Source organism: Callospermophilus lateralis, chromosome 7 (genome assembly GCF_048772815.1).
Source record: "Callospermophilus lateralis isolate mCalLat2 chromosome 7, mCalLat2.hap1, whole genome shotgun sequence".
NCBI lineage: Eukaryota > Metazoa > Chordata > Mammalia > Rodentia > Sciuridae > Callospermophilus > Callospermophilus lateralis.
Window position 1 is genome coordinate 2,052,722 of NC_135311.1, and position 15,025 is coordinate 2,067,746.

The window sequence follows — 15,025 nt, forward strand, 5'->3', positions numbered from 1 at the left end:
TTTTGCCTAGGTCCCCTGAAATTTATTCTCAGCAGTGAGCCTCTCTTCTCAAAGCTCTCCAGTGACATTCTTTTTTCTTCTTCTTTTTTTTTTGAGAAAAAAAAAAAAAAAAAGAAAAAGAAGGTTTATTGCTTAGCTAGCAAAGGAGAAACAGGGGACTCCTGTCCCAAAGGCTGTGATTCTGCCCATCTGCAGGAACATGGGGCTTTTAAAGAGGTGACTCAAAGGCCACATTCCACGTGATCTCTGTCTGGAGTTGTATTCACTTGTTAATTTGGGAGAGAGTCATTTCTGAGATCTTCTGGTCCATCCCCAAAGTCTAGATTAGTTAGTTCCTCTGGTGGGAGTGTGCTCAGGGACAGACAGATGGGGAAGAGAGGAAATCCCCTGTCCCCTGAGATTAGGGAGGGGGAAAGACTAGGGAGGAGCCAGGAGAGGGGAAGAGAAAGAAACGTGTTCATTTTAAAAATAAGGTGCATGGTAGAGCAGCAAGTGCTATATTCCAAGCATAAAGTGGACCTCTGTTACATTTCCCACTATCAATTTCTACAATCCATTTCTATGGAAAAATGGGCGAGGACATCTCCAAAGTGTTTTCTGCTGAAAGTGGGAGAAGTTGGGAAAAGTCACCCAAGTCCTTGTTCTCTTAGGTGGAGCGGGGATAGCTAAAGACATCCAGCATCAGAGCAGTCCAGAGGTCCACAGCGGCAGATGGCAGGTGAGTGGCCAAGGCATACACAGGGCAGGGCTCCAGCAGGACATCCGAGCAGAGGACTGTGGCAGAGGGAAGCAGCTCACACGTTGATCAGGAAGCAGAGAGTGACATTCTGTCTTAGGGGAAAGTCGACATCCTCCCGTTAGAGTCACACACAAACTACTGCCCATCATCTGTCTGCCCCTCGGCTGCCCTGACCACTTTGCTCTTTATGAACAGCTCACTCCCACTTCAGGAATTTTGTAGTTGCTCTTCCCTTTACCTGTAAAGTTTTCTGCTTGTTTATTTGTTTTTTTATCAAGAGTCCATGTGGCTTATTCCTTTCATTTCCTTCCAGTTTTTGCTCCATGTCCACTTTTCAGCAAATTATTTCCTAAATATTTTATTACTTTTTTTTTTTTTTTTTTTACATATTTGTTTTTTTTTTTTTCTTTTTTCTTTTCGTACTAGGGGTTGAACTCAGGGGCACTTAACCACTGAGCCACATCCCCAGCCCATTTTAAAATTTTTTGTTTTGAGACAAAGTCTAAGTTGCTTAGGGCCTTGCTAAATTGCTGAGGTTGGCTTTGAACTCACTACCCTCTAGCCTCATCCTCCAGAACTGCTGGGATTAGAGACATGCACCATCACACCAGTGTCTTTTTTCTTTTTTTAAGACAGTGTCTCATTACCTTGCCCAGTCTGCCCGCAAATGCTTTGGTTTAAGCAATCCTCCTGCTTCAGCTTTCTGAATGCTGGGACTACAGACTACAGGCACGTGCCACCATGCCTCGCTGAATACTCTATTTATAACTGCAAATTTTACACATTCCAATACTCCTCTACCTCCCTTCTTTAAACATGTTTTATTTTTCTCTATAGAATCTACCACCATATAATTACTATATATTTTACTTATTTTCTTTATTGTCTTATTGTCCTCACTAGATTGTAAGTTCCATGAGGTTAGGGATGTTTGTGTTTTGTTCAAGGCTATATTTCCATGGTTAACCCAGTGTTCAATGCTTGTTGAATGAATGTATACCATCTACAAATCTTTTAGTAACCAATAAGAACTAGATGTACACATATGTGGCCCAAAGACTTTTCTCTAAAATTGTAGAGAAAAATAACTTTAGCAGAGGTACAGTGGTACATGCTGTAATCCTGTAGCCCCAGCTACTTGGGATGCTAAGGCAGGAGGATGGCAAATTGGAGGCCAGCATAAGCAATTTAGTAAGACCCTGTCTCAAAATAAAAGGGCTAGGATGTAGCTCAGTGGTAAAGTGTCCCTGGGTTCAATCCCCCGTCCAAAAAAAGAGAAAGAAAAAAAAAAAAAAAAGCAGCATTATATTAACCATTCACAGAAGAATTAAGAGAATAATGTACAGAAAGTTCTTAGCCCATGGCCTAACACACTGATATATTCATATTGACAGATACATTGTATGTTTCAATCAGTATTGCCATCAGACATGAATGGAAATTATCATCATATTCGCACACTTCAAACTTTATAGATATTTATTAAACAAATCTTCCAAATTAGAATGCTTGTTGATTTGAAACCTATAGCAGTTACTTTTATCTAGTCTTTAAGAAATGAGAAAATTATATAGTCAATTCATGCAATCATTCATACTCTGTAGTCCCAGCTACTTGGGAGCCTGAAACAGGAGGATTGCTTGAGCCCAGTTAACCACAAAGCTGGCAACCTAGCAAGACCTTGTTTCAGAAGAAAGACTGCGATAAGCAAGCTTTTTATTATCTATTTCAGTGGGAAAAAAAAAAATGCTTCCCTCTCTTTTTTAAAAAAAAATATTTATTTTTTGTTATAGATGGGCACAATATCTTTATTTTATTTTTATGTGGTGCTGAGGATCGAACCCAGTGCTTCATGCATGCTAGGTGAGCCATGGCCCCAACCTGCTTCCCTCTCTTATTCATGTAACCATTACTCAGTGGGACAGCATCCAGTTTTGAAGAACCCATTAGTTCTTGGTACCTTCTTGGTAGTTCAACACCGCCCTCTGCCGGACTGCTGAAAAATTCCAAAGCCAAATTAAATACTTAATAAAAATTGATGTTTTCTCAAGTAAATTCTAAACAGTTCTATGGAATTGATCTTTTCTTTAATCACTACTAGAAGGTAGTCGGGGGAAAAAGCAAATATTATGTCCTTTCTTAGAAGACCACCAGAATGGTCAAATCTACACTCCTCTGTAATTTACTTGGGAATCTGGAAAGAGGATTCATATTTCTCTTATGTCATCCAATAAATTCATTGGTATGAACCACCTAGGTAAGTTCACCGCCCTCTTTTTGTTCTGCCCATGTGAAACTACACTCTGTTTCACATGCCAGTGTAGCAGTTTGCCCAGTAACAACATTACATATTTACTGGGTATCCTCTAAGTGCAGGACACGGTACTAGGTAAAAAGGACAGGAAAAACCTTCCCTGTCCTTCAGGAGATGATAATCTAGTTTCCAAAACAGGATGTGTAAAGAGGATGTATACAAAGAAACATTCAGTAAAAGGCCCACTGAAGAAGCATGCTTCTTTAAATGTGCTGCTTTGTGGCACCTTGGGAAAGTTGCTCAGTTTCTCTGAACCTCGGTGTATCTGTAATATGGCAATAACACTCATCTCAAAACAAAATTTGCAAAAGCTATTTGAAATATTTGTAAAGGTCTCAACAAAAGATGGCTATTATTTATTATGACCCTTATGAGAAAAATCTTAAATAATAATGACCTACATTATAGAAATTTCAAACATACCTCAACATTATAAAAGCTATATATGCTAAACCCAAGGCTAATACCTTACAAATGGAGAAAATTTGAAAGCATTCCCTCTAAAAACTGGAACAAGACAAGGATGCCCTCTTTCACCACTTCAACAATGTCCTTGAAACTCTAGCCAGAGCAGTTAGACAGAAGAAAGAAATTGAAGGGATATGAATAGGAAAAGAAGAACTCAAGCTATCACTATTTGCCAATGACATAATTCTATAGCTAGAAGATCCAAAAAATTCCATCAGAAAACTCCTAGAATAAACGAATTCAGCAAAGTAGCAGGATAAAAAATCAACACCCATAAATCAAATATGTTCCTATACATCAGTGATGAATCCACTGAAAGAGAATTAGGAAAAATACCCCATTTACAATATTCTCAACTAAAGTAAAATATCTGGGAACCAACCTAACAAAAGAGGTGAATGACCACTACAATGAAAACTAAAGAAAGAAATTGAAGAAGATCTTAGAATATGAAAAAATCTCCCATGCTCCTGGATAGGTAGAATTACTATTGTCAAAATGGCCATAGTACCAAAAGTATTATACAGATTTAATGCAATTCCTATTAAAATCTCAATGACATTCTTCATAGAACTAGATGAAGCAACCATTAAATTCGTTTGAAGAAATAAGAGGCCCAGAATAGCCAAAGCAATCCTTAGCGCGAAGAGTGAAACAGGAGGCATCATAATACCAGACCTTAAATTATACTACAGAGCATAGTATTGGCACCAAAACAGAAGACCAATGGTACAGAATAGAAGACACAGAGACAAACCCACATAAATACAGTTACCTCATACTAGACAAAGGCACCAAAAACATAGAGAAGACAGTCTCTTCAACAAATGGTGATGGGAAAACTGGAAATCCATATGTGGCAAAATGAAATTAAACCTTATCTTTCACCCTGCACAAAACTCAACTCAAAGTGGATCAAAGATGTAGGCACTAGAACAGAAACCCTGTGCCTACCAGAAGAAAAAGTAGACCCAAATCTTCACCATGTCGGCTTAGGAACTGATTTCCTTAACATGACTCCTAAAGCACAAGAAGTAAAATCAAGAATCAATAAATGAGATGGACTCAGACTAAAAAGCTTCTTTCTCAGCAAAGGAAACAATAATGTGAAGAGAGAGCCTACAGAATGGGAGAAAATCTGGTAAATGCATCTCAGATGGAGCATTAATCTCCAGAACTCAAAAAACTCAACACCAAAAAATCAAAATATCCCAATCAATAAATGGGCTAAGGAACTGAACAGACACTTCACAGCAGAAGAAACACAATCAATAAATATATGAAAAAAATGCTCAACATCTCTAGCAATTAGAGAAATGCAAACCAAAACTATTCTAAGATTTCATCTCACTCCAGTCAGAATGGTAATTATCAAGAATACAAGCAACATGGGGCTGGATTTGTGGCTCAGTGGTAAAGTGCTCGCCTAGCATGCATGAGGCACTGGGTTCAATCCTCAGCACCACATAAATGTAAAATAAAGATATTGTGTCCACTTAAACCTAAAAAATAAATATTAAAAAAAAAGAATATAAGCAACAATAAATGTTGGCTAGGATGTGGGGAGAAAGGTACACTCATACACTGCTGGTGGTGCAACCATTATGGAAAGCAGTCCTTAGAAAACTTGGAATGGGGGCTGGGGATGTGGCTCAAGCGGTAGCGCGCTTGCCTGGCATGCATGAAGCCCGGGTTGGATCCTCAACACCACATACAAACAAAGATGTTGTGTCCGCCGAAAACTAAAAAATAAAATATTAAAATTTCTCTCTCTCTCTCCTCTCTCTCTCTTAAAAAAAAAAAAAAAAGAAAGAAAGAAAACTTGGAATAGAACCACCATTTTACCCAGCTAGCCCACTCCTAGGTTTATACCCAAAGGACTTAAAAATCAGCATACAACAGTGACACAGCCACATAAATGTTTATAGCAGTTCCCTTCACAATAGCTAAACTATGGAACCAACCTAGGTGCCCTTCAACAGATGAATGGATAAAGAAAATGTGGTATAGATACACAATGGAATATTATGCAGCCTTAAAGATGAATGAAATAGTGTTTGCCAGTAAATAGATGGAGCTGGAGACTATCATGCTAAGCAAAATAAGCCAATCCCAAAGAACCAAAGGCCAAATGTTTTCACTGTTGTGTGGATGCTAATTCACAATAAGTGGGAGGGTTAGAGAAGAATAGAGGTACTTTGGATTAGACAGTCAGGAGCGAAGGGAGGGGAGGCGATATAGGGGTAGGAAGCATGAATCAGACATTATGACCCTATGTGCATATATGATTATGCGACCAATGGAATCCTACATCAGGTACAACCAGAAGAATGGGAAGTTATACTCCATTTATGTATGATGCATTCTATTGTCATGTACAACTAATTAGAACAAATTAAAAAAATTTTCATTTGCTTCAAGTGGGAAGATATATAAATAATTTGCAACTTTTTATAATATTAAATATTCTTTCTAGTGAATAAAAAGTGATCTTGATCAAACATTTGATTGAGTTGATATTAAGTTATTTCTTTTTTTAATATTTTTTAGTTGCTGATAGATCTTAATTTTTTTAATAAGTGGTGCTGAGAATCGAACCCAATGCCTCACACATACCAGGCACGTGCGCTACCACTGAGCCACAGCCCCAGCCCCAATAAGAAGTCATTTCTAATGGAATAATTTCTTTAAAAAAAAACTTTTTTTGTAGTTGTAAATGGATAGAATGCCTTTTATTTTGTTTATTTTTATGAGGTAAGGATTGAACCCAGTGCCTCACATGTGCTGGGCTCTGCCATTGAGCTACAGACCCAGCCCTAATGGAATAATTCAATATGAAATATATCACACTCTAGACTGCTTTATCCCTAATGAGATTTAAGGAGATATTAGAATATGAACTTTCTTATACTTAAGTCATATGACTTTCCTGGTCCCTTGAAACATTACCTAAGATTTTAAAAATAATTTAATCACGTTTATGGTTCTTTACATATCTAACACCACGGAGCAGCCCAACGACAGAATCATGATTCTAGCAATAATCAAACTTGATACATTTTAAGAAATTAGGAACTGAGAAATTCTTAGCATCCACCTACACATTGGAGTGTTAACCTTATGCTTTCTGGATTTGCATTGAACAGGACTTATACTTCCCCAAATCACTAACATGAAGTCATTGTGTTCTGCAAAGTTTTGCTGATCACTGAGGATAAAGATTGTTAGTGGCTCAGAAAAAAAGCAGGCCAGCCTTTCCCAGTACGGCTCACCAGGACACATTCCTACTGTCATCTCTAGACAATGCTGAATTGATGAACTAGCAACGGATGAGCCATCCTTGAAGGCTGGGATGAGTCATGACATGAACTGCCGCCTTTGTAGATGATTCTAGGGGTTGCTCTCAGCAAGCAGCGAGTCTCTGCCTCCTCTGCCCTCGGCTGCTTCTCCTTAGGGTTAGATCTCTGCCTCAGTTTCCCTCTGGTTCCCTGATAAGGCTGGATTTTCCTCCTTGAGTGGCTGAATAAAGTCCAAAGAACTTGCTGATCACTCTTCAGATTCTGCAATCAGGAGTCCACCAGTCTTCACGCAGACCCTTCTTGGCAACATGCAAAATATCAAGGCCTGTGGGAAAGGGGATGTGTGTCCTTCTCTCCTGCCGACCTCTTGATCTGGATAAGTCAGTTCTGACCCTGATCCCACCTCTCCACTGGCAATTTCATTCTTTTCTTTTTCACCCTCTGCCGCTGTCTGGCTGGGCACAAGATCACAAGCCACTCAAACAGGAACAAACTTTATTTTTGAAACAACCGCCAAATACCACGTTTGTGTCCAGGAAGAATCCTGATCCACCCACGCGGCGTTCCGCCGGTCCCTTCCCGGACCCCCAGCGCCAAAACTTCCCCCGGAATTCCCTCCTACTGCACTTTCCCAACCAATGGGAACTCTCCAGGAGTCCCGCAGCAGGCCCAGGTAAACAGCAGGAGTCCGGTATCCATATGAATGTAATTTTTAACATAATCATATCATCTCAATGGCTAGCTGGCGTCACCTTTCAATCAAAAATGCCATGCATCATATTAATTGGCTGTGGCTCCCAGCAACCCTCCACAACTTTAGTTTGGATCATAAGTACTGCTATTTCACAGCTGCAGCCGTGGGCTGTGTTTCCACCCTGACCTTTGTTCTCCTTGCTCTGTTGTGTTCTGAATTCATGTTGGAGTTTTCTCTGTTCATAGTCCCTCTTTACTCCAATGTTATTCTCCTCCTGAATGTGGTTTTCTCCATCATGGGTCAGTGCTGGACATTTGTTTCCTGAATTATCAAGATGTACTGAAGTATCCAAAAAGGACTTTACCCAAAAAATATAAGAGAATGACTGGGATGGTATGTCGGCCTTCCTTCTGACTTCAGATATTGCTTACCACCTGGGGTCTGACACTACCCATCTGGATCTACTTTAGGCTATCTTTCCTGGTTTTAACCTCTGCTGGAATCGGGGCTTTCATTTAATGTTACAATAAAGCATCTTTGAGCGGTTGTGGATTATGGCCCTTAGAGAAGTGAAAATTATTCTGATTTTTTTTCTTTCTGAGAAAATGATAGAGTCACATTTCTCTTCTCCCATTGAAGTTCAGCATGTGACTTATTTTACCCAATAAAATGAAGCAGATGTGATGATTGCTACTCCATGAATGAAACCTGGGCTCATCCCCTGCAGTGATAATGTAAGCCCATACAGAGGAAGGGTCTCTGTTGCCTAGGTACCTGAAAGATCACATATTATGAAAGAGAAACATCATTGTTTGAATTAAGAAGTGAAAAGTGGGATTACTTGTTTTGGCAGCACAACCTTGCCTACCCTTATGGATTCAGTGAACTGAAATGGATCATACCCTGTCTCTGGGCTATACTTGATTCACTTGTAAAAGGAATAGTTGGATTAAACTATCATTTATGTTTATCTCGTCTCTTTGTGACATTCAAAGACTCTAAGTCTTGCCTGACAGCATCCAGGCAAGATAGTAGACTCATCATTTGTTCCCCTTGGAATCTTTCCACAGCACTCAGGAATGATTAAGATGTATGTCCAGATAACACCCAGCAGCAAGAGAAGGAGACAGCTGGCTAAACAATTGTAAACCATAACCAGGGTGTGTACTCCAGATGCTCAAATATTATTGTTAAATGTCCAAATAAATGCCCATCAGTATTTGGAAAAAAAAAAAAAGAAATTAGAACTTATTATGAGTCTCCTTAACATTATAAGGCATTTTAAAATTTATTTCATGGATTTTTCATAATTCCTCAGGAAAGCAAGAATATAACAAATGCTTTATATTTAGTTTGTAGATGAGGAAACATAGCAAAACTAAGCATGGTATAAAACATTTGCTAAGAAAAATTAAAGCTAGGCCAAAGACTGTATGTATTATCTCAATTCTCACACTAACCACAGTAGCTGTTATTTTCTCCTTTCAAAAATGAGAAAACTAAGGCAGAGAGAGGTTATGTAACTTGCCAAATTCACACAGAAGAATTTAATCCAGGTTGGTTTATTCCAGAGTCTGGAACTTTAATCTCTATCTTATGTTCTATTACTTAAAAATAATAGTTTTCTTAAAAATTTATGTGTCCGACACCAGTATGTGATTGAATAAATAAATTCTTCTTTACAGAAGAGTTTCAATTTATTTATTTATTTGTTTCTTTGTTTATTTACTTATTTATGGTACTAGGGACTGAACCCAGAGGCACTTAAACACTGAGCCACATCCTCAGCCATTTCTGTATTTTTTAGAGAGACAGGGTCTCACCTCGCTGAGTTGCTGGGGCTGGCTTTGAATTCATGATCCTCCTGTCTCAGCCTCCAGAGCCACTGGGATTATAGACATGCGCCACCGTGCCCAGCAAGAAATTCAATTTATAAGTGTAGAAGAAATAAGGAAAATAATCCCTGTTATGTAAACATTGGTTGTTTGAGGCAAGACCTATTAATGGATTGCTGATAAGATTAAACAGCGAAAAATATGAGAAACAAGATCTTTTCATCATTTTATTAAGTACATTTGTCTACATGATAAATACTTATTACAAGGAGATAAGTAGTTTACAGTGGAGAAACCTAGCAGATACCATCTAACCCAAGTGATCAAAGTTAGCATCATCAATAATAAGAAATAAACATTATGCTCTTCCTGTATTGAAAGTACATAATTTCTGTGATGATTCTGCCAGAACAACCTTACTCTAATAATGAGAAAACATTTGATAAATCTATACTGATATTTTACAAAACAACTGACCTTTGACTCTCCAGCAGTGCCATGAAAGGCTGAAAAACTGTCACTGATTGGAGAAAACTAGAACATGACGACTAAATGCAGCATGGGATTCTGGACTGGTTCCTGGACCAGAAAAACCTTAGTTGGAAACTGTTGAATTTGAATAAAGTTTTTAATTTAGTTCATGGTGTTTTGTTGATGTTAATTTCCTGGTTTTGATCTCTGCGCTATATACAAAAATCTTTGTAATATATTAATTTTAGGAAAGATTGGCAAAGGTTATAAGGGAATACTATTTTTGCAACTTTTTTCTAAGTCTTATTTCAAAATAAAAAATTGAAAGAGAAACAATTTTCTTAAAATTCATGATTCAACCTTTACTAATTTATCTTCCTCTGTCTCCTCAGAGAGTCCAAATTGGTAAATTCTTCCGTGAGGTGACTAGTGTCACTGGGAGAGGAGCTAAGAAGAATTATCCAAGGATCAAACCTGTCCTTCATGTACTATATGCTTCTTAATGAGACTGGATGATGACATTATCCAATAAACTTGTATATATAAATTGTAAAACCAAACATTTCAAAACTAAAGATCTGCTGGGTACAGAGGCACAAGGAATCTGAGATAGGACGATTGTGAGTTCAAAGCCAGCCTCAGCAACAGCAAGGTGCTAAGCAACTCAGTGAGACTCTGTCTCTAAAAACAACAACAACAACAAATCCAAAGATCTCTTTCCTAGATTAGTATCCATAAGTCTCCAACCATGAAATAAAATCATTGCTTATGATTCTGAAATTTTGTGTTTTAATATAAGACATTATACAGTGAAATAACACTGTTAAGCTTTGCTTAATAAAGTACATTTCATTATCAATATGCTTTATACATGTTAACTCAGTAATATTTACTGTAAGAATGTAGAAATAACTGTGTAAGGCCCATAAACGTGAATAAACAAATTTATAGTTATCTAACATTATAGCTACACCCAAAATGTATTAACCAAATCCAAAGAAGAAAAGTAAGTGTGAAAGCACTTCCCTCAGGTCCTTAGAGTATCATTATGAGTCCATTTCATGAGCAGATACTAGCAGAAATGGACCAAGGATTATGAAGCAGAAGGTTTAGGGGAATGTAATAGTATTATTAGTATTATTATTATAGTTGTAGATGGACAGCACTCCTTTATTTATTTTAATGCGGTGCTAAGGATTTAACCCAGTGCCTCTCACATGCCAGGTGAGCACTCTGCCTCTGAGCTACAGCCCCAGCCCAGTTGTTATGGTTATTATTATACCAGGGATTGAAGCCAGGGGCACTTTACCGCTGAGCCACATCCCAGGTCTTTTATTTTTTATTTTGAGACAGGGTCTCACTTAGTAGCTTAAGTCCTCAATAAATTGCTGAGGCTAGCTTTGAGCTTGTGATCCTTACCTCAACTTCCCAAGTAGCTGGGATTATAGGTATGGACCCAGCGTTTATTCTCTTTCTTTAATGCTCAATCTAGTTAGGGGAAAACAAACATTCACTATGTTTATCAGCGTAAACTTAAGCTTAACTACACAACATAAACACAAATGATTGAACTAAAAGTGGGAGGGATCAATATGGATTGCGTGATCAGTTTTATCTATTTGACATTTCCAAAAGAGCAACAACAGGAAAAAAAAAACTGCCTTTTTTTGTCTTTTGCTATTGTGTATTTTCAGTATTCTCAACCATTTTATAAAGTACAAGTAAGGAAAAAATCAAAGGATAGACGTAGGGCTGCACATTCTTATTTAAGATTTAAGTATAGAAATACCACATAAGCAGTGGCTCCTTCGGAGTTTCAATGCTTTTTTCCACATATATTTTTTTTTTCCTATAGGTATCATCCAGGGCTGAAGGACTTACTCAGCAATAAACACCTATTAGGGGATGAACTGTATCCCTTTCAAAATTTATATGTTGAAGTCCTAATGTCCAGTATCTCAGAATGCAACATATGTAGACAGGCTCTTTAAAGAAACAATTAAATTTAAATAAGGTCATTGGGGTAGGCCCTAATGCAACAGACTAGTATTCTTCTTATTATTTATTTTTTTTTTAGTTTTTGGTGGACACAACATCTTTGTTTGTATGTGGTGCTGAGGATCGAACCCGGGCCGCACGCATGCTAGGCGAGCGCGCTACCGCTTGAGCCATATCCCCAGCCCCCAGACTGGTATTCTTATAAAATGAGGAGATTAGCAGACATACACATTGGGAAAGATCACCCAAACACTGGGAGAAGATCACTATCTATAAAAGACCTCAGATGCCTTCATCTTGGACTTCTAGCCTCCAGAAATGTGAGAAAATACACTTCTGTTGTTTAAGCCACTCAGTCTGTGGTATTTTATTACAGCAACCCTAGCAACTTAATATAGCAACTAAAAAAGTATGCAATAGATATTTATTTAAGGAATGAATGTTGTATTTTTTTCGGCACTTAATTCTGCTCAAAGCTGAGGCTGGTGGCTGACTTTCCACCAGTAAGGCTGAGGAAACATTTTTAATGAAATAAAACATGTTGAGAGCCACAACCAAGTCAAGATGGCGCCTGGCATTTTGCCAGAAGGAATGGTTGAGAAGTAACGCCAGCGAGCCATTAAGATGATGATAATTAAGTTAAGCTGTGTATAATTATTAAGATAATGACTGATTGCTATAACTGGATGATGCTAAATTGAAACAAGCTGTGTATTCAGTTGTGTATATAAACCTCTGCTGTCCAGCAATAAGGCGGCTCCTGTTACCTCGGGCGCCCACTACTTTTGAGTTCCCGTTGAGTTCTCACAGATATTGTGTCCATCTACAGCTAAAAAAATATTTAAAAAAATATAGTATCAGTATTATAATTGAAGGACTCTGTTCCGATCGCCAGTTGTCACCCTCTTGCTCCCACTTTAGACACAACCACTAATTTGAATTTGGTTATAATTTGCATGCAGCATTTCTTTGTACATTTTTCTACAGGCCTCTAGTCCTAATCAATATGCTACTGCTTTTTGCTTGCTTCCCAATGTTATGTAAATAACACCATATTCTACAAAGACTGTGTATGCTGCCTTTATCCCCCTAGCATTTTTTTTGAGATTCGACCACAAGGATGCCCTTAACTCTGGTTCATTTAAAACCACTGAATATAGTATTTTATTATGAAACTACTATTTGTTATAAATAGGATTTATTTATTCATTCTTCTATTGATGGACATTTATTTTCAATTTAGGTTACTTTCAACTTTTTTACTATTATTAGAAATACCGGTAAGGACATTTTTGTACATGTCTTATAAACATGTAAGAAATCCTATAATCCCAACAATTTGGGAGGCTGAGACAGGCGAGGGTTTGCAAGTTCAAGGCCAGCCTGGGTAACCCAATGAGACCTGGTCTGAAAACTTATAAAATAAACAAATACAAAAGGCTAGGGATGTAGCTTGTGTGGGTGTGGGGAGAGTCCCTGAGTTCAATCCCAGGTACTGAAAACACACGAGAATTCTCAAGAGCAGTGAAATTTCTTTTGTGACTATACACACTGGGAAAACACAGGTAAAGGACTAGGGCTGTTCAGACAGTGGAGACCTGCTCAGGGACTCTAGTTGACTCAAGTCCTGCTTGGCCACTTTTGACATAACATTAAGGAAGGAAAGCTCTGTTCTAGATGTGTACCAAGAGTAGAATTTTTGAGCCCAAGAGTGCATTGTCAGCTTTTTAAGATATTTCCACTTGCTCTTCAAGACATCACACCAATGTTTACACTCCTCCTGGCAATACATTGTTTTCTACATTTTCTCCAAACTTCTGTCCAAGAAAATTTTTCTTACTCTGAGCAAGTGTTCTTTTCTACCTATGTTGGCTAGGATCCTCTCTGGAACAATAAAGTACATTCTATATTATATATTAGAATTACTTACAAAACTACCATGGTCCACAGTCTACATCTTGAAAACTGCTAACCTATACAATAGAATTGGTTAAAAAGTGAACAAGAAAACATGAATTACATTCACAATAATTCCAAATCCATAGAATCAAAATTTCACTCAGACTAGATCATTTCAGCCCTGGTAATGCAAAGGCCTTATTTAAAGGAATTTTAGTTACTTGGCTCTTTCAAAATATTGATGGTGTTTCTGTGGATAGGAATGGTTCTTGCTGTGGGCTTGTTCCCACACAGAAATTCAGCTTCTTTGGTAATCTCAAAATCTCAAAAATAAATAAATAAGCAAGCAAGCCTGATGCAGTGGTGCACTCCTGTAATCCCAGAAGCTTGGGAGGCTAAGTCAGGATTTCAAGTTCAAAGCCAGTCTCAGCAAAAGCAAAGTGCTAAGCAAATCAGCAAGACCCTGTCTCTAAATAAAATACAAAATAGGGCTGGGGATTTGGCTCAGTGGTTGAGTGCCCCTGAATTCAACTCCCAGTACCAAGAAAAAAGAAAAAAAAAAAAAAAAAAAAAAAAAAAACACAAACGAATTTATTTGTAATCAAAACTATGAATTCAGGATTATTACTTGAAAAAAAGCCTGCACGGATTCCACAGATGGTTGGCCGTCATGCTATACAAACTCAGCTAAGCAATACAACCACTCACTAGGACTATTATCAATTAACTTACCCAGAAAGCTGGAGTTATTGATTGTGCAGAAAGAACTCTTTATGCAAATAATTTTTACTTAATGATTGGAAGGTATTAATACTTTCACTGAGCCAACTGGGATGAAAATTTTACAAATTATTTGATTCTAAACCTTTAAAATCAGTTGAAGCACAATTTTTTCCCAAGTTTTGCCTTCATAAAAATTGCATGCTTTACAAATTATGATGGAGTGGGCCAAATCCTCCCATGCATATTTCTATTATTGTAATAAAACATTCAACTTCCAGTAGAAAAACCCGAAAAGAATGCATTCTTCAAAATTTCGGCGATGACAAAAGTTTCCAGTTTCCAGTGACTTCTGGTGTGCTCTCGAGGATCTGGAAATTGGATATGCTGTACAGTATCAGCCCGATTAAGGCCCTATCTTAATTGACTACTTCTTACGATAAACTGAAATAACTTACTCGTTAATGCTGGATACACTGATTAAACCCATCCCCAAACGCTGGCCACTGTCTTAGTGGAAATACTCAGGAGCATCCATAGTCCATCCACAACGCGCGGGGCCGGCCGCGGGCCGGGGAGGCCTGCCGG